We start from the raw sequence: 19,333 nt of genomic DNA on the forward strand, positions 1-19,333 counted from the left end.
TCTAAAGGACATCTGGGATATTTCTAGGTTTTAATTATTACAAGTAAAGCTTCTATGAATATTCATATATAAGTGTCTGTGTGAATAGTAGTTTCTTTTTTCTGTAGAATAAATGCCCAAGAGTTCAAGCTAGATTGTGGTAATTGCATGGCTTCTTGTCTAAGAAACTGTCAAACTGTTTTCCAAAATGTATGACCATTTTACATTCCTAAGAGCAATGGACAAGTGATTCAGTCTCTTTAAATCCTCTCCAGCATTTGGTGTTATACTATTTTATTTTTAATTTCTATATTTGGCTTTTGATATACATTCTTATAGGTGTATAGTAATATCTCATGGAGGCTTTAATTTGAATTTCCTTATGACTAATAAGGATCATCTTTTCAAGTGTTAATTTGCTATCTATATAAAGATCAGCAGTATGATTTCCCTTCAGTGAAATATCTGTGTGTTTTGGAATAACTTCACTTTTCCCTCCTTTCTCTACTTCATAAGTCTTTCCAAAATTCTCAAGTGGAATGTACGATCCCCAAACACTTTAGAGGTGTAGAAGTTACTGATAAGGACATTTACTGGGTCTCAGAATCATCTCTAACCATCTACCTATCACCAAAAAAAGCCCTGATAAGTATCTTTCTGAACCTGGGGGATCTTATTATAAAGTCTCATTATAAGAAGTCTCATTATATAAGTATAATGAGAAGTCTCATTATAAAAATCTCATTATATATGTCTCAGTATAAGAAGTCTCATTATAGTGTTTTGGCAAACTAGGATAAGAAAGAATCAGAGATGGAGTTTTTATGAAAAGTTCACTTTCAAAAAGTACACATTAACATAGAGAGATGAAACTAAATAGCTTGTCAATGCAGAAAGATCTTTATGCTCTATCTTTAGTCTTCCCTGAGAGGCTTCAGAAGCACACAGTTAGCCATGAAAAATAGGAAAGTTGAGGTTTCCATTTTTTTTTTCCCCCACTGGATTGTAAAAGTTAGCCACAAGATTCTTCTTGAGCAATTCCTCAAGCTCTTATTTTAGTATCAGTACTATGATTGTTATGCTTCTGGTAACTGTTTCATAAAACAGAGGCTGGATAATAGACCTTGTGAAGAAGATTATTTAGATAAGGGCTCAGCTTTTATGCAGTTGGCAATAAGAAAATTCAGAAGCTTGTATGTGCCTATGCTTGAAGACTGATGTGTGATTCCATAGGTAAGGCTGAGGAGGCAGCTGAACCTGCTGTTTTAGTTAATAATTAATGACCAGACTCAAGATCACCTCTTCTTTAAAAGGTAATGAACCAAATCCCAAGTTTGAAGCGACATCATTTCTAGGGTGTCCTTTCCCCTGTTACGAGCACTAGCCAAACACTATGATCTTTGGGCCTTGAATGGGTGTGAAGAAATAACCTCTCTTCCCTTTCCAGTTTATATCATGTGTTTTGTGATCAGATAGGTAACATAATGTATGTGAAGTATTTAGCATTAATGACTGACACTCAGTAAGACTTGGATTTAATCTTGCCCTTGACTTTGCTTGAATGAGAGGTGTTTAAGTATATTATGAACTTCGAATATGCTACTGTAGTTTCCAGGTGGTGACATCAGGCACAAAGAAGAGAAAAGCTGTTTGGAGATGGAAACTGAAGAAATGGTGGACTAAAAGAAGATCAAAAGAGAAAAACTTGAGAGGAGGGGAGGTCAAGATGGCAGATTAGGAAGATGCTTCCTCCATATGGAACACATAATAAATACATCTACATGTGGAAAAACTCTCACTGAAAACAAACTGGAGGCTGGCAGTAAGGTTCTCCTATAAACAAAGCTATAAAGATTCACATGAAATTGTGTAGGAAGAGAGAAGCAATCAGGTCTGGAGCTATACTCTTAGCAGAAAACACAGAAGAGGAGAAGAATATCACGGGCTCAGGAATCCTTCCTGGGGAGCTTGAGCCACATATTGGGCACCTAGGCACTGGGGACAAACACTGTAAAGATAAGTCCACTCAACTGATTTAAAAACCAATGTGACTTACTGGAGGGCTGTAAGAAACTGAGACTGATCCTGAAGAGTGTGCACACTATGGGATGCAGTAAAGGCACTTGTAAGAGGGAAGTTAATAATAATACAGGCTTTCCACAAAAGAAAAGAAAAATTTCAAATAACAAACCTAAACTCCCATTTAAAGGACTTATAAAGAGAAGAATGAATAATATCCAAAACCAGCAGAATATGGAAAATAATAAAGATCAGAGTATAAATAAATAAATTAAATTAAATTAAATGAGTAAAATAGTAACCAGAAAATGATAGAAAATATCAATGAAATCGAGTTGCTTTTTTCAAAAGATGAACAAAATTGTTAAGCCTTTATTTAGACCCAATAAGAAAAAAAGAAAGAGGACTCAAATAAACAAATTAAGAAATGAAATGGGAGAAATTACAACTGATTTTTACAGAGATTACAACTGATATATGGGAGAAGGCAATTGCAATTCCACTCTTGCCTGGAAAATCCCATAGACGGAGGAACCTAGTAGGCTGCAGTCCATGGGATCGTTACAAGTCAGACACAACTGAGCGACTTCACTTTCACTTTTCACTTTCATGCACTGGAGAAGGAAATGGCAACCCACTCCAGTGTTCTTACCTGGAGAATACCAGGGACGGGGAAGCCTGCCATCTATGGGTTAGCAGAGAGTCGGACACGACTGAAGTGACTTAGCAGCAGTGGCGGCAACTGATATACACAGAATTCTGTTGCTTTTATATACTCTCATAATGAGAAAGCCAAAAAAGAAACACTTAAAATTGCATCAAAAAGAATTAAGTACTTAGGAATAAACTTAAAATGGAATTGAAAAACCTATATTCTGAAACTATAAAAAATGATGAAGGAAATTAAAGATGATACGAAAAATGCAGACATTAATATTACTATTAATATTAGTAATACTATTCTTTTGCATACTATTCTAAGCAATCTACAGATTTAACATAATCTGTATCAAAATACCAGTGACGTTTTTCACTGAACTAAAACAAATAGTCCTAAAACTTATATGGAACCACAAAAGACCATAATAGCAAAAGTAGTCTTAAAAACAACAAAGCTGGAGGTATTACACTACCCAATTTCAGACTACATTACAGAGCTACAGTTATCAAAATTGAATGGTACTGGCACAGAAACACAGACATAGATTAATGGAGCAGAGTAGAAAGCCCAGAAATAAACTTACACATTCATGGCCAATTAATCTACAACAAAGTAGGTAAGGACATACAATGGAGAAAAGACAAATTCTTCAATAGGTCTTGCTGGAAAAAGTGGACAGCTAGATATAAAGCAATAAAATTAGAACATTTTCTCACACCATATAAAAAATAAACTTGAAATGGATTAAAGACCTAAATGTAAGACTGGAAACCATAAAAGTCCTAGAAGACAACATAAAGAACAATTTTTAACATAAATTTTAGAATTTTTTTTTTGTATCTGTTTCCTAAGGCAAAGGGAATAAAAGTAAAAATAACCCATAGGACCTAATTGATCTTAAAAACTTTTGCAGAACAAAGGAAACCATTGACAAAAATATTTAAAGTATATAAGCAGCTCACACAATTCAATATCAAACAAACAACCTGCCTGGTTAAAAAAATAGGAGAAGATCTGAGTAATCATGTTTCCAAAGAAGATTCACAGATGGCTAACAGGAATGTGAAAAGGTTCTCAACATCACTACTTGTCACATAAATAAAAATCAAAAGCACAAAGAGGTATCAGCTTACATCTGCAACAATGGGTATAATTTAAAAGTCTACAAATAGGGATTACACTGAATCTGTAGATTGCCTCAGTAATATGGTCATTTAAAAAATATTAATTCTTCCAATCAAAGAACACAGTTTATCTTTCCATCTGTTTGTGTTGTCTTCAATTGCTTTCATCAGCATCATAGTTTTCAGAGTATGAGTCTTTTGCCTCTTTAGGTTTATTCTTGGTGTTTTATACTTTTTGATACAATAGTAAATGTATTTGTTTCCTTAATTTCTCCTTCTGATCTTTCATTGTTAGTGTATAGTAATGCAACAGATTTCTGTATATTAACATTGTATCCAACAAATTCATTGATGAGGTCTAGTAGATTTCTTGTAGTGTCTTTATGATTTTCTATACACAGCATCATGTCATTTGCAAAGAGTGACAATTTTACTTCTTTTCTAATTTGGATTCTTTTCATTTATTATTTTTTTCTTCTCTGATTGCCATGGCTAAGACTTCCAAAACTATGTTGAATAAAACTGGTGAGATTGGACATCCTTGTCTTGTTCCTAAATGTAGAGGAAATGATAATTTCAGCTTTTCACTGTTGAGAATGATATTTGCTGTGGGTTTGTCATGTATGGCCTTTATTATTTTGAGGTAGGCTCCCTCTATGTCAATTTTCTGAAAAGACTTTTATCATAAGTGGATGTTGAATTTTATCAAAAACCTTTCTGCATCTATTTAAATGACCATGTGGTTTTTATTCTTCAATTTGTTAGTGTGCTGTATCACATTAATTGATTGGTGGATATTGAAAAATTCTTACATCTCTGGGATAAATCCTACTTGATCATGGTGTATGATACTATTAATATATTATTGGAGTTGATTTATTGGTATTTTGTTGAGGATTTTTGCATCTATGTTCACCAGTGATATTGGCCTGTGATTTTCCTTTTTGTGTGTGGAACCTTTGTCTGGTTTTGGTATCAGGGTGATGGTGGTCTCATAGAATGAGTTTGGAAGTGTTCCTTCATCTGCTAGTTTTTGGAAGAGTTTTAGAAGAATAGTATAATCCCTATCAAATTACCAATGGCATTTTCCATATAACTAGAACATTTTTAAAATTTGTATGTAAATACAAAAGACTCTGAATAGCAAAAACAATCCTGTAAAGGAAGAATAGTGCTGGAGGAATGACCCTGCCTGACTCCAAATTACACTAATAAGCTACAGTAATTAAAACAGTATGTCACTGGCAGAAAAAGAGAAACATAGATCAGTGAAACAGGATAGAAAGCACAGAAATAAACTTACATACCTATTGTTAAATTAATCTACAACAAAGGAATGAAGAATATACAATAGAGAAAAGACTGTCTATTCAATAAGTGTTGCTGGGAAAACTGAACAGCTACATGTAAAAGATGAAATTAGAACATTCTGTAACACCAATACAAAAATAAACTCAAACTGGATTAAAGACCTAAATGTAAAGCCAGGTACTATAAAATTCCTAGAGGAAAACATAGGCAGAATACTCTTTGAAATAAATTACAGCAATAACTTTTTTGGATCCATCACCTAGAGTAATGAAAATAAAAACAAAAATAAACAAATGAGACCTAATTAAACATAAATATTTTTGCATGGCAAAGGAAATCGTAAACAAAACATAAAGCAAAGAAAATATTTGCAAATTATGCTATGGACAAGGGATTGATTTCCAAAGTAAATAAACAGCTCACAAAAGTTAATATTAAAAAAAAAAAATGGGCAGATGACCAAAATAGACATTTCTCCTCAGAAAACATAAAATGGCAACAGGCATATGAGAAGATGCTCAGCCTCGCTAATTATTAGGGAAATGCAAATGAAAACTACAATGGGGTATCACCACACACTGGTCCAAAATGGCTATCATTAAAATGTTGACAACAATAAAGGTTGGAGAGAGTGTGGAGAAAAAGGAACCCACTTACACTATTGGTAAGAATGTAAATTGGTTCATACACTATGGAGCATAGTATGGAAACTCCTTAAAAATCTAGAAGTAGAGTTACCATATGATCCTGTAATCTTATTCCAGGGCATATAGCTGGAGGAAGCTCTAATTCAAAAAGATGCATGCACCCCAGTGTTCAGAGCAGTACTGTTTAAATAGCCAAGCATGAAAACAGCCTAAATGTCCATCAATAGATGAATGATTAAAGATATGTCATATATATATATATATATGCATATATATATGTGTGTGTGTGTGTGTGTTTCCTGTGTGCTGACTCTTTGTGACCCCATGGACTATAGGCCACCAGGCCTCCTCTGTTCAGGGGGCTTTTCCAGGCAGGAACACTGGAGTGACTTGCCCTGCCCTCCTCTAGGGGATCTTCCCAACCAAGGGATTAAATCCAAGTCTCTCGCATTGCAGTTGAATTCTTTACCATCTGAGCCACCAGGGAAGCCCATGAATATTGGAGTGGGTAGCCTATCCCTTCTCCAGGGGACCTTTCTGACCCAGGAATTTAACAAGAGTTTCCTGCATTGTAGGCAGATTCTTCAATAGCAGAGCTACCAGGGAAGTCTATATATATATATATATAAAATACAGGGAATTTGACTTTGAAAGCCAGTGGGGTTTGAATACAGAGCTCCCACAGAACTGAGGAAACAGAGACTCTTGGGGGGCAGAAACAACCTTGTGCACACCAGGACCCAGGAGAAAGGAGTAGTGATCCCACAAGAGACTGAGCCAGCTTTGCCTGTGAGTGTTCCGGAGTCTCTGGTGGAGGTGTGGGTCAAAAGTGGCCTGCCGCAGGGTTAGAAGCACTGACTACAACAGTTCTGGGAGGCAGGGCATGCTGGCATACATCCTTTTGGAGGAGGTCACCATTTCCCTTACCATAGTTTGGCCTCAGGACAAATTATAGGGAGGGAACAAAGCCCCACCCATCAGCAGAAAATTGGATTAAAGATTTATTGAGAATGACCTTGCCCACCTGAGTAAGAATCAGTTTTCCCCACATCCAGTCCCTCCCATTAGGAAGCTTGCACAAGCCTCTTATCCTCATCCATCAAGGGAAGACAGAATGGAAACCACAATCACAGAAAATTAACCAAACAGATCACATAGATAACAGCGGTCTAACTCAGTGAAACTATGAGAAATGCCATATAGGGTTACCCAAGAAAGACTGGTCATGGTGGAGAGTTCTAAGAAATGAGGTCCATGGAGAAGGAAACGCAAACCACTTCAGCAATCTTGCCTGGAGAACCCCAGGAACAGTATGAGAAGGAAAAAAGATATGTCACTGAAAGATGAAATCCTTAGGTCAGTAAGTGCCCAATATGCTACTAGCAGAGTGGAAAAATAGCTCCAGAAGAAAAGAGGAAACTGAACCAAAGTAGAAAAAATGCCCAGCTGTGGATGCCTCTCATGGTGAAAGTAAATTCCAATGCTGTAAAAGAACAATATTGCATAGGAACCTGGAATCTTAGGTCCATGAATCAAGGTAAACTAGACATAGCAAATATGCTCTTCCAACAATACAAGAGATGGCTCTACACATGGACATCACCAGATGGTCAATACCGAAATCAGATTGATTCTGTTCTTTGCAGCTGAAGATGGAGAAACTCTATAAAGTCAGCAAAAACAAGACCAGAAGCTGATTGTGGCTCAGATCATGAACTCCTTACTGCAAAATTCAGACTGAAATTGAAGAAAGTAGGGAAAACCACTAGACCATTCAGGTTTGACCTAAAAAAAATCCCTTACGAATATACAGTGGAAGTGAGAAACAAATTCAAGGGATTAGATCTGATAGAGTGCCTGAAGAACTATGGATGGAGGTTCATGACACTGTACAGGAAGCAGTGATCAAGACCATCCCCAAGAAAAAGAAATGCAAAATGGCAAAATGGTTGACTGAGGAGACCTTACAAATAGCTGAGAAAAGAAGAGAGGCTAAAGGCAAAGGAGAAAAGGAAAGATATCTGAATGCAAAGTTCCAAAGAATAGCAAGGAGAGATAAGAAAGCCCTCCTAAGTGATCAGTGCAAATAAATAGAGGAAAACAATAGAATGGGAGAGACTACAGCTCTCTTCAAGAAAATGAGAGATACCAAGGGAACATTTCATACAAAGATGGGCACAGTAAACGACAGAAGAGGTATGGACCTAACAGAAGCCAAAGTTATTAAGAGGTGGCAAGAATATACAGAAGAACTCTTCAAAAAAGATCTTAATGACCCAGATAGCCATGATGGTGTGATCACTCATCTAGAGCCAGACATTCTGGAGTGCAAAGTCAAGTGGGCCTTAGGAAGCATCACTACAAAAAAGCTAGTGGAGATGATGGAATTTCAACTGAGCTATTTCAAATCCTAAAAGATGATGCTGTGAAAGTGCTGCACTCAATATACCAGCAAATTTGGAAAACTCATCAGTGGCCACAGGACTGGAAAAGGTGTTTTCATTCCAATCCCAAAGAAAGGCAATGCCAAAGAATATTCAAACTGCTGCACAATTGCACTCAACTCACACGCTAGCAAAGTAATGATCAAAATTCTCCAAGCTAGGCTTCAACAGTACATAAACTGAGAACTTACAGATGGATTAGAAGAGGCAGAGGAATCAGAGATCAAATTGCCAACATCTGTTGGATCATAGGAAAAGCAAGAGAGTTCCAGAAAAACATCTACTTCTGCTTCATTAACTATGCTGAAGACTTTGACTGTGTAGATCACAATGAACTGTGGAAAATTCTGAAATACATGGGAATACCAGACCACCTTAGCTGCCTCCTGAGAAATCTGTATGTAGGTCAAGAAGCAACAGTTAGAACCAGACATGGAACAACAGACTGGTTTCAAATAGGAAAAGGAGTACGTCAAGGCTGTATCTTGTCACCTTGCTTATTTAACTTATATGCAGAGTATATCATGTGAAATGCTGGGCTGGGTGAAGCACAAGCTGGAATCAAGATTGCCAGGAGAAATATCAATAACTTCAGATATGCAGATGGCACCACTCTTATGGCAGAAAGTGAAGAGGAACTGAAGAACCTCTTGATGAAAGTAAAAGAGGTGTGAAAAAGCTGGCTTAAAACTTAACATTCACAAAACTAAGATCATGGCATGCGGTCCCATCATTTCATGGCAAGTAGATGGGGAAACAATGGAAACAGTGACAGACTTTATTTTCTTGGGCTCCAAAATCACTGCAGATTGTGATTGTAGCCATGGAATTAAAAGATACTTGCTCCTTGGAGGAAAAGCTATGACCAATCTAGACAGCATACTAAAAAATAGAGATATTACTTTGCCACCAAAGGTCCCAATAGTCAAAGCTATGGATTTTCCAGTAGTCACGTATGGATGTGAGAGTTGGACCGTAAAGAAAGCTGAGCACTTAAAAATTGATGCTTTTGAACTGTGGTGTTGGAGAAAACCCCTGAGAGTCCCTTGAATTGCAAAAAGATCCAACCAGTCACTCCAAAAGGAAACCAGTCCTGAATATTCATTGGAAGGACTTACACTGAAGCTGAAGCTCCAATATTTTGCCCATCAGATGGGAAGAACTAACTCTTTGGAAAAGACACTGATGCTGGGAAAGATTGAAGGCAGGAGAAGGGGACAACAGAGGATGAGATGATTGTATGACATCAGTGACTTGATGGACATGAGATTGAGTAAAATCTGGGTGTTGGTGATGGACAGGGAAGCCTGGTGTGCTTCAGTCCATGGGGTTGCAAAAAGTTGGACACGACTGAGTGACTGAACTGAATGAACTGAACTGATAAAGAAGGATATACGTAGAATTTTATCCCTTAAGTAACTAATAAGTTACCCATTTCCCAATTGTCAATTACGTAGTGGTCATGTATAGATGTGAGAGTTGGACTATAAAGAAAGCTGAGGGCCGAAGAATTGATGCTTTTGAACTGTGGTGTTGGAGAAGACTCTTGAGCGTCCCTCGGACAGCAAGGAGATCCAATCAGTCAATCCTAAAGGAGATCAATCCTGGGTATTCATTGGAAGGACTGATGTTGAAGCTGAAACTCAAACACTTTGGCCACATCATGCAGAGCTGACTCATTTGAAAAGACCCTGATGCTGGGAAAGATTGAGGGCAGGAGAAGAAGTGGATGACAGAGGATGAGATGGTTGGATTGCATCACCGACTCAAGGGACATGGGTTTGGGTGGACTCCGGGAATCGGTGATGGACAGGGAGGCCTGGCATGCTGCGGTTCATGGGGTCGCAAAGAGTCGGACATGACTGAGCAACTGAACTGACTGAGTTACATAGTCTTCTCAGGCCTAAGGTGATTGCAATTTCTCCTTGAATTATTCTATTATCAAAGCATTTGATGGGTATTTCTATTTGGTTGGTACATTTGGCTGAGGTATTGGGCCCATCCCAAAGACCTGTAAATACCATGGCTTCCCTTCCACCAATAAAGAGATGTATGGCATATATACTCTCTCCTTTGCTTCCTCTCTCCCTCCTTCTCGGCCTAGTGGTCCCAAACTGACAAGGATTTCTCTCTACTTCTCCTGTGGAGCTCTCTCTCTAGTCAGTCCTCTATCCCCAACCTCCTCCTCCAGATAAAGTTCAGTGAAGTCCTTCTCTGCATTGTGTTGGCAGGGAGCAGCATGTCTTTCAGGCAAGGCCTTCCTTGCAATTAAGTGATGAATGCATGAAGAGAAACATCTTGGGCCTCTGCCAGGCAGAGCAGACAGCTGTTTGGGGTAACCCACAGGTTACTGGATAAAAGTCTGGCTACTTACTAGGACCATCTAGAATAGGCCTGAGTCATAGGCCTACTGTCCTTTTGGAGAGGGAAAGTTAGAAGAAGCCCTGTATTCATTTTATACAATTAACACCCTGCAGTCTGCTTCCAAGGAAACTGGTAGTTAAGAGCTTGTGGAAAAACATTTGACTGACTTAAAAAGATTCTGCTATACAGGTGGTCAGAAGCAGTTTAAGCCAAGGTCAGGAAGAAATTAGGTGAGGCTAAAAAGAAATCAGACTGTAAGGAGGAATTATTAGTAAAATACAAACCCATACTGGAATTTTGGTCTTTTCCTATGATTTTGTTTACATGGGATATTGCATGTGTTTTTTTAAAAAATATTTCTTGTATATAATTTGCATACCATAAAAATCTACTCTTTTAAAGTATACCACTCAGTGAAATTAAATATATTCAGAATTCAGCAACCATTACTGTTATCTTTTTAGCACCCCAAAAGGAAACTCCATACTCATTTCCAGTTGTTTCCCATTTCCTTCCCTCCCCCAGTCCCTGGCAACCATTAACCAAATTTCTATCCCTATGAATTTGCTTTTTCTGGATATTTCATATAAATATAATCGTAATATATGGCCTTTTGTGTCTGGCTTCCATCACTTAGCATAATATGGTTAAGTTTCATCCATATTGTAGTTTATCCTTTCTAAAAGTTGAGTAATATATAGTACTCAACTGTATGGATAGACCACATCTTGTTTGTCCATTCATCAATTGATAATATTTGGTTTGTTTCAGCTATTATAAATGATGCTCCTATGAACCTAGGAGAGGAATTGTAGGTCATATGGTGACTCTATAATTAACATTGTGAGGAACTACCTCACAATGTATGAGGGGCATTTTTAAGTATGGGACATTTTAGGTTTATTTTGTGGACTGATTTGGTGAGTATCTACCAGGACTCTACTCTGTGTGTAAGAAGATGAAAATATTAGGTTGGCCAAAAAGTTTATTCAGGTTTCCATCATACCATCATATGGAAAAACCTGAATGAACTTTTTGGCCATCCCAATATATCAAATAAATAGGGTTCAAGTAAGGGAAGGGAAGAGGTGCTTCATTTTTGCTGGATCAGGGAGGGCTTCATGGAGAAAGTGTCATTTGGTTAAGCTTTGAAAGATTAATAAAATTTCCTTAGGCAGGTGAAAGGGAGTGGAATCGAGGGGACAGTAGTGGGAGCAGCATAGCAAAACAGAAGTTTTGGAAAGGATGTGACAATGTTAGCTGAAGCACAGACTTCAGATAATGATGAGTTGATTAGTAAAGGAAGGCAGGGCTAGATCGTAGAAAGCTTCCAAATGTCATGCAAGGGATTTGAGACTATATTTCTAAAGCAATGAAAAGCCACTGTATATTTTTCCTGATACAAGTGACATTTTGGGGCGGGTGTTTGAGGAAACCCAGTAATGGTTCACTGCTTTTCTTTTCTTAGGATTACTGTGACATTGACTAGAAAATGAAACCAGAGAATGTTAGTGTTATGAGAATATATACTGTGAGGTACTCTGAGTAAAGTGATTGTAAAAGGCCAAAGCGGAGGTACAGAAATACATTATGTCTGCAAGTGCATGGGAGTATGTCATCTCCTTTCAAAAAAATTAAAAAGCTTTGATGCTTTCCTTCCAGTACCATCATTTCTTGATTTTCTTTCTTTTCTTACTGCTTACAACCTCACCATCACTGATTTAGCACCTCCCCACCAAAGTGTAAAAATAAAGGGGATGCAGACAGTCACAGAACAGTGGTGTAATTCTAAGAACTATTGAAAAATGTTGGAAGGGATCTTCCAAATAGTCTAGAAACTTTCTTATGTTACAGATGGGGAAACAGAGGCTCTGAGTTGGAGTATTACCTACCCAAGGTCATAAGTGAACTGATAACAGAGCTGGGATTTAAAACTCAAGCCCTTACGTAACTACTTCAGCATACCATACTGCCTAATTAACATCCTGTAGGATATTTAGAAATTACACAATGTATTGTTCTTTGTTTAAGAAGAAATATACCAACTGAACCCAGCACACCATTAAGGTATAGAAGTAATAGATATAGGTTACAATGAGATAGGCACTTTTTCCCTGCTCTGACCACTTTGCTGATGAGTGACATCAGTTCATTCATTCATTAGGTTAGTTAGTTGTCCAGTAAGTAGAAATGTGTTGAATGCCCTTTGCTGTGCACTGTAGCTTAAAATCTGGTAGGGAGTTGTAGCAAAGACACAGACAACAAACTTGATGAGATAGAATTAAATATGATTATAAAAGTATATTCATTTTCTTTGGCTACTGCAACAAATTACCACAAAGTTAGTGACTTAAATTTATTCTCTTACTGTCGTGGAGATCAAAAGCCTAAAATTAGTTTTATGGGGCAAAAATCAAGATGTTGACAGGGCTGTTTCTTCTAAAGGCTCTGGAGGAGAATAATTTCCTTGTCTCTTCCAGTTTCTAGTGGCAGTTGGGATTTCTTTGCTTGTGGCTTCATCAATACAATCCTCAAGGTCAGTAGCTTTAAAACTCACACTGCTCGATCTTCATATCCTTTTATTCTCCATGTGTATAAATCTCTCTCTGTCTCCTTCTTATAAGGATACAGGTGTTTGCATTTAGGGCCCAACTGGATAATCCAGGATAGTCTCCCGATCTCAAGAACTTTAATTACAACTGCAAAGTCCCTTTTGTTATGTAAGGTAATATTTTACAAGTCTCGGGGATTAAGATATAGATATTTGTGTGAAGTAATTATTCAGTCTTACACAAAAGGTATATGTTTTAAAGTTGATGGAAGGCATAAAACCCAAGTATGGATCTAAGAGGAAGATGGCAGGATGAAATATAAGGGCTGGGGAAAGGGTTTTTGTCTTGTTATCCCCAATTGCAGAGGCTGTTACCCAGCACAGACATTATTATTGTTGTTATTATCAGAGTGAGTATGATGAAGAAGAATTATGGCAATCAAAATATGTATTCTTACCTATTTTCAAAAGCATGCCTGCAACTTGTGTTTCTCAGTCGTGTCTGACCCTTTGTGACCCCGTGGACTAGGGCCCCCAGGTTCCTCTGTCTATGGAATTTTCCAGGTAAGAATACTGAAGTGGGTTGCCATTTCCTTCTCCAGGGGATATTCTCAGGGATCTACATATGGTATGTAGAAAGAGCTGGCCTTTGTTTTGAAGTCTCTGATCTGAGCTCATTAAGACAGGCCTGTAGGGACTCTTCTGGCAGTCCAGTGTTTAAGACTCCATGCTTCCACTGTAAGGGGCATAAATTCAATCCCTGGTCAAGGAACTAAGATCCTACAAGGCATAAGGAAGACTAAAAAAAAAAAAAAAAAAAAGGCCCTTTGGAAAGCATGAAGGGGCTTGTTTTTAAAGCAGGAAGCTAGGCCCTTTCCCTCAGAGTATGGTCATCCATTGGTGATCTGGTTCTGCCTTCATCAAGGGCAATGGGCCATGTACAACAATGAGAATAAAAGGCAGTCTTGGAATCACTATCTTTCTTTTGTCTTGGAGGAAGAAGAGAAATACAGAGCTCTGATTATTGGCCAGGCACAGATCAACCCATTGAATCCTTTCTAAAATACTGGGAAGAAGGTCCTTTTATTAGTGTCATTTAATAGATGAAGAATATTGAAGGTCTAAGGGCTTCCCTCACATCTCAGTCGATAAAGAATGTGCCTGCAATGCAGGAGACCCGGGTTTGATTCTTGGGTTGGGAAGATCCCCTGGAGAAGGAAACGGCAATCCACTCCAGTATTCTTGCCTGGAGAATCCCCATGGACTCCTCTGAACCTGGTGGGCTACAGTCCATGGGGTCACAAGAGTCAGACACGACTTAGCAACTAAACCACCACCATTGAAGGCCTAAAGACGTGAAAGCTTACTTAGCTCATAGGTTTCCTCTCAGTTTGGAGGTGGTGAAGTCTTCTCAGACTCCTACCAGATACTACACACTCTGGAAGGAAGACTAGGAGCAAAAGGAGAAAATGAGAGGTAGGAAAGGAGTAGGAGGAGTGTAATGTAAGAGAAGCCCCAGATCTGGCTTTTGTATGGAGTTGACCATCTATCCTGAAAGTCAGGTCCCCTTTCACATCTCCGTGGCAATGTTACAGGATAAACTTGTTCAGTACACGCATTTGTCAAGGATGGTTGCTTTTCAACCTACTGGCAGAATTTCAAGAAAATCGTTTCCAGAGGAGTGCTGCCTTACACAATTCCCTCCATTGAACACTGATGTTTTTAGAGTGCTGAAGTGATTCATGTGAGTCCACCCCGCCCCCCCACCCCGCTTGAGGCATGTTATACAGATTCATTAGTATAATTTCTGGGTTGATTAGCTTAACTTCTCTATTTAAAAACAGAGGTGTGTTCACTAAGCCCTCCGGAAAAATTCTGAAGTCAGTTCCTTCCACCTAGCAAGCAAGGGCTCAAATGTAGGTTTCCTCAGCCAGGAGGTGGGATATCTAAGAGGCAATGTTCCTTCGTGTTCTAGTACACATCTGGTGAGAGCTGAAGGAAAGCAACATTCAAGTCCTCCTGCCCACCGCACTTGAGCTGTGGAGCTGTGTCTTTTCCCAACCATCCCAAGCTTGTAGGCTGGAAGCATGCCAGCTAAATTTTCAAAAAGATAGGGGGGAGGTGGTTTAAAAATGCACACCATGATTAACAGGCGGGGAATCTGCCCTCCTGGGGATGTTGTAATTGCCAGGAAACTTCGAGTAGCGGATTGAATAGATCCAGGAAAAGGTTGTCGACAGTCCGTCGCGCCATCCCACCCCACCCTCCCCTTCCCTCACAAATCGCTGGGCCTCCCGGAGCCATGAGATGGGGACTCCAGGCCAGGGTGTGGTGCACCGTAGGAGTCTCTGGCGGCCTCTCAGAGGGGCCTGGAAAGGGGAGGATCCCTCCTTACTCTGCCCTCCCAGCCTTTGGCTCCAGAGAGGTCAGCCATTTGGCTAATGAAATGTTTGTGTTACGTCAGGTATTGGTGGACCAAGTCAGTCTTCGCGACCCAAGCACACGGCAGGGAGGGGAGGTGGGTGGCGTTAGCGAGCAGCGAGTTTGACGCTCTGCCGCTCACCCTAGCTCCGGTACCTCCGCCTCCACCCCTAGAGTATCTAGGCCGCCCAAGTCCGCCCCTGGGAGGGAGTGTGCGTTGGCCTTCAGCCAGCCTTCTCCGTGCAGGCAGCAGAGTTCCGATCTGAACTTCAGGATTGGGGCCCCTCCCTACCACTCCTACTCACTTTACTCGCCTCTAAGGCTCCGTCTTCCGCCAATTGTGACCCGAGGAACCCGCCGTCCTGACGCCCAGTAGCTGGCGAGCAGCAGCGCCAGGAGAGGCTCAGTTGAATTCAAACCTCCTTGACCCCTAGCTGACGCCGCAGGCACCTCCGCCAGAGCTCTCGGGCGTGCGGGTATCCTGCTGAGAGCGACTGCGGCCTACAAGCGAGGCGCAGCTGGGGGCCAGGGGCTGTCACAGAAACCGGTGGCTGATTCTCTCTTTTGGGCTGCCTAGGCGGCGACCAGCAGCGCTCCCTCCTCAGCGGCGCCCCTTCCGAAGCTGCCTCTGTGCTATCCTCTGCCGGCCCCCTAGCCCTGCTGCTCATCAGTGGTCAGTCCAACTCCTGGCTACGAGGGACGGGAACCCTCCATCCAGCCTGCCGCTCTATTCCAGGCCTGACCGTGGCGAAAGGAGCGCAACCTAGGTGAGGACCCATCCACCTCTAGGTCCAGTCGTCCAACGGAGCGCTTCAACCACTCAATGCTTGCAAGGTAACTCCCACTGTAGGCTCTCTGCTGAACTAGTGTCTTGTGCCCGCCAGGGCAAAGGTCCACTTTTGCCACCAGCTTGGGGAAAATGCTCGAGACAAGGGCTACCTGGGGGGCCTGCAGGGACCACTGGGGCATGCCAGGATAGGTAGTTGAGCAGGAGCACCTGCCTGGCGCGACTCAAGGCTTAACAGTTTACATGGTTCAACAATTGAGCCTACAGATTTAGGGATGTAGGGTAGCTGAGTTCTACCGTGGGAATGGGATGGGGAAATGAGGAAGAGAGATGGGGGAGGTAAGGAGCCAAGGACAGTGTTGGGGAAGCTACCAGTGGCAGTGTGAAGCTACTGGCTCACCTGAGGACCGAACACTTCAACACTTGGCCACCTTGGGGTGTTGTGCTCAGTTCAGCCTTTGCTTGTGTTGTAAGGGGTTTGAGGCCACAAGGTAAGTGCACTTCTGTTGGCCCAATTCTCCAGGCAGAGACCAAATGACAACCTCTCATTATAAATGTAATGATTTTGTGGAAAATGAGGCCAACCTTAGTCCCCCTATTTGCAGGAAGATGAAATCTGAGTGGGTGAAGGATAGTCTTGCAGTGAACCATTTTGAAGGAAGGGAAGTAGAGCAAGGGTGCTCTCTTCACATGCCTTCAAAGCTGTCATGTGGAAAAGGATTATTTGTCCTAAGTGTCTCTAGACAGGAGGACCTAGGATGGGTCAGATTTCAACAGAGTGGAAACCACCAGGAGGCAGAATTAAGCTTACTATAAAGGAACTTCATTCTAACAGGGAGGGAGGAGTATTTTTATTGTGTATCAGGCAATTTGCTAAGTGCTTTACATAAATTCCCTGGTGGCTCAGAGGTTAAAATGTCCACCTGCAAGGCGGGACACCGCGGTTTAATTCCTGGGTCGGGAAGATCCCCTGGAGAAGGAAATGGCAACCCACTCCAGTATTCTTGCCTGGAGAGTCCCATGGACAGAGGAACCTGGTAGGTTATAGTCCGCAGGGTCACAAAGAGTCGGACACGACTGAGCGACTTCACTTTCATTTTCACTTCTTTACATAAATTATCCCATTTAACACTTAGCAAGGTTTGGATATGTCCAATGATAAAATGGAATGCCAGGAAGTAACAGAGTCTCTGTTCGTCTAGGCTGCAGCTCTTTCTGTTCTTAAGACGAGGTTTGTGACAACCATCTATTCATTTGCTGGGGCTGAAAAAGGCTTGTACAAGATATTGGGAGAGTCAATCATTCATTCATGCCGTGACTTTAGAGAAATACCATCATCTCTCTGGACTTCAAGTCCCTCTTCTTTAAAGTCAGAGAATTAGACTTCACTGGGTTACCTGAAAAAAATCCCTTTGACCAGTAAAAATAAAATTGTAAAAAAAATGGGCTTTAGTTTTTTGCACTCTTGAATTTACAGGAGTTGTAGAATTGGATCTCCACAACATCTTGAAGATGGATCCCTAAAGGAACTAAAATGCCTCTCCCTTCTTTCACTGGCTGAGGTGTGACTCTAATGTCCATCCAACAGATACACTTTGAATGGCTGTAGTGTTTCCCAACAGCCAAGGTCTCTGAAGAGTAAAAACTCAGGGCCTCCTTTGATGTTGCTTAGATTGTCCAATGACAACTGCATTGCTTTTTAGTCACTGCAAAGGCAATTGCTCTGTCTTGTTATGCAAAAACGCAGAGCATCTGCTGGTGTGGTACATTGTACTGAGCAAATGGAGATGAGGACAGAGAGTAATGGATGAAATAGGCTCTTGCCCTTAGAGAGCTTCAAGTCATTTATGGGAAAGGCAGGTACAAGGATCACAGACCGTATTATAAGGCAGAATGTTGCTTTGAGGGGGGTGTACAGAAAAGACAGAAATCATGTGGAGCCATAAAAATACACTAGGTTAGAAATTTGGGAGCCTTAGATTCTAATCTTGGCTGGTCACTTAAGGCAGGTCAGCCCACCTTCTGAGGCCTGAAACTTTAAGACTTTCTGGTATTAGATGAGAATTTCTGGTTTGGGTGGGTCCTCAAGAGGCATTTGTGGTGGGCCTTGAAGTGCTCTGGGTAGGGTTTACACTAACAGAGGAAGATAGCAGAAACTGGGACAAAATTCCTGGACACATGAAAAACATATGTGCCTTCATGGATATGTTGTTGTTGTTCAGTTGCTCAGTTGTGTCCTACTCTTTGCAACCCCGTGGACTGCAGCACACCAGGCTTCCCTGTCCTTCACAATCTCCCGGAGCTTGCTCAAACTCATGTCCATTGATTCAGTGATGCCATTCAACCATCTCATCCTCTGTCATCATCCTCTTCTCTGCCTGCCTTCAATATTTCCCAGCATCAGAGTCTTTTCCGAGTCAGCTCTTCACATCAGGTGGCCAACCTATTGGAGCTTCAACTTCAGCATCAGACCTTCCACTGAATATTCAGAGTTGATTTCCTTTAGGATTGACTGGTTTGATTTCCTCGATGTCCAAGGGAGTCTCAGGAGTCTTCTCCAGCATCAGAGTTTGAAGGCATCAGTTCTTTGGTGCTCAGCCTTTTTTACTGTCCAGCTCTCTCATCTGTACATGGCTACTGGAAAAACCATAGCTTTGACTATATGGTCCTTTGTTGGCAAAGTAATGTCTCTGCTTTTTAATACACTAAGTTTGTCATTGCTTTACTTCCAAGGAGCAAGCATCTTTTAATTTCATGGCTGCAGTCATCGTATGCAATGATTTTGGAGCCCAAGAAAATAAAGTCTGTCACTGTTTCCATTGTTTCCCTGTCTATTTGCCATGACATGATGGGACCGAATGCCATGATCTTAGTTTTTTGAATGTTGAGTCTTAAGTCACTTTTTCACTCTCCTCTTTCACTTTCATCAAGAAGCTCTTTAGTTCTTCTTCACTTTTTTGCCATAAGGGTGGTATCATCTGCTTGTCTGAGGTTATTGATATTTCTCCCAGCAATCTCAATTCCA

The 19,333-nt window shown here is 40.6% G+C and overlaps 1 protein-coding gene across 12 annotated transcripts in view; it reads left to right on the top strand.

The window, feature by feature from the left end:
* The window catches only part of ARHGEF9 (Cdc42 guanine nucleotide exchange factor 9), a 554,493-nt gene that overhangs the window by 119,675 nt on the left and 415,485 nt on the right, over positions 1-19,333 (top strand). For 6 of the 12 annotated variants that reach the window (XM_070366259.1, XM_070366262.1, XM_070366263.1 and 3 more), the window contains exon 1: positions 15,836-16,355. The gene's annotated coding sequence lies outside the window, so the exon portion shown is untranslated. Of the gene's footprint in view, positions 1-15,831; positions 16,356-19,333 lie in introns of those variants that run through there. The other 6 variants (XM_070366261.1, XM_070366270.1, XM_070366264.1 and 3 more) reach the window with 4 other exon arrangements.

Source organism: Bos mutus, chromosome X, assembly GCF_027580195.1.
Source record: "Bos mutus isolate GX-2022 chromosome X, NWIPB_WYAK_1.1, whole genome shotgun sequence".
In the NCBI taxonomy this organism is placed as follows: domain Eukaryota; kingdom Metazoa; phylum Chordata; class Mammalia; order Artiodactyla; family Bovidae; genus Bos; species Bos mutus.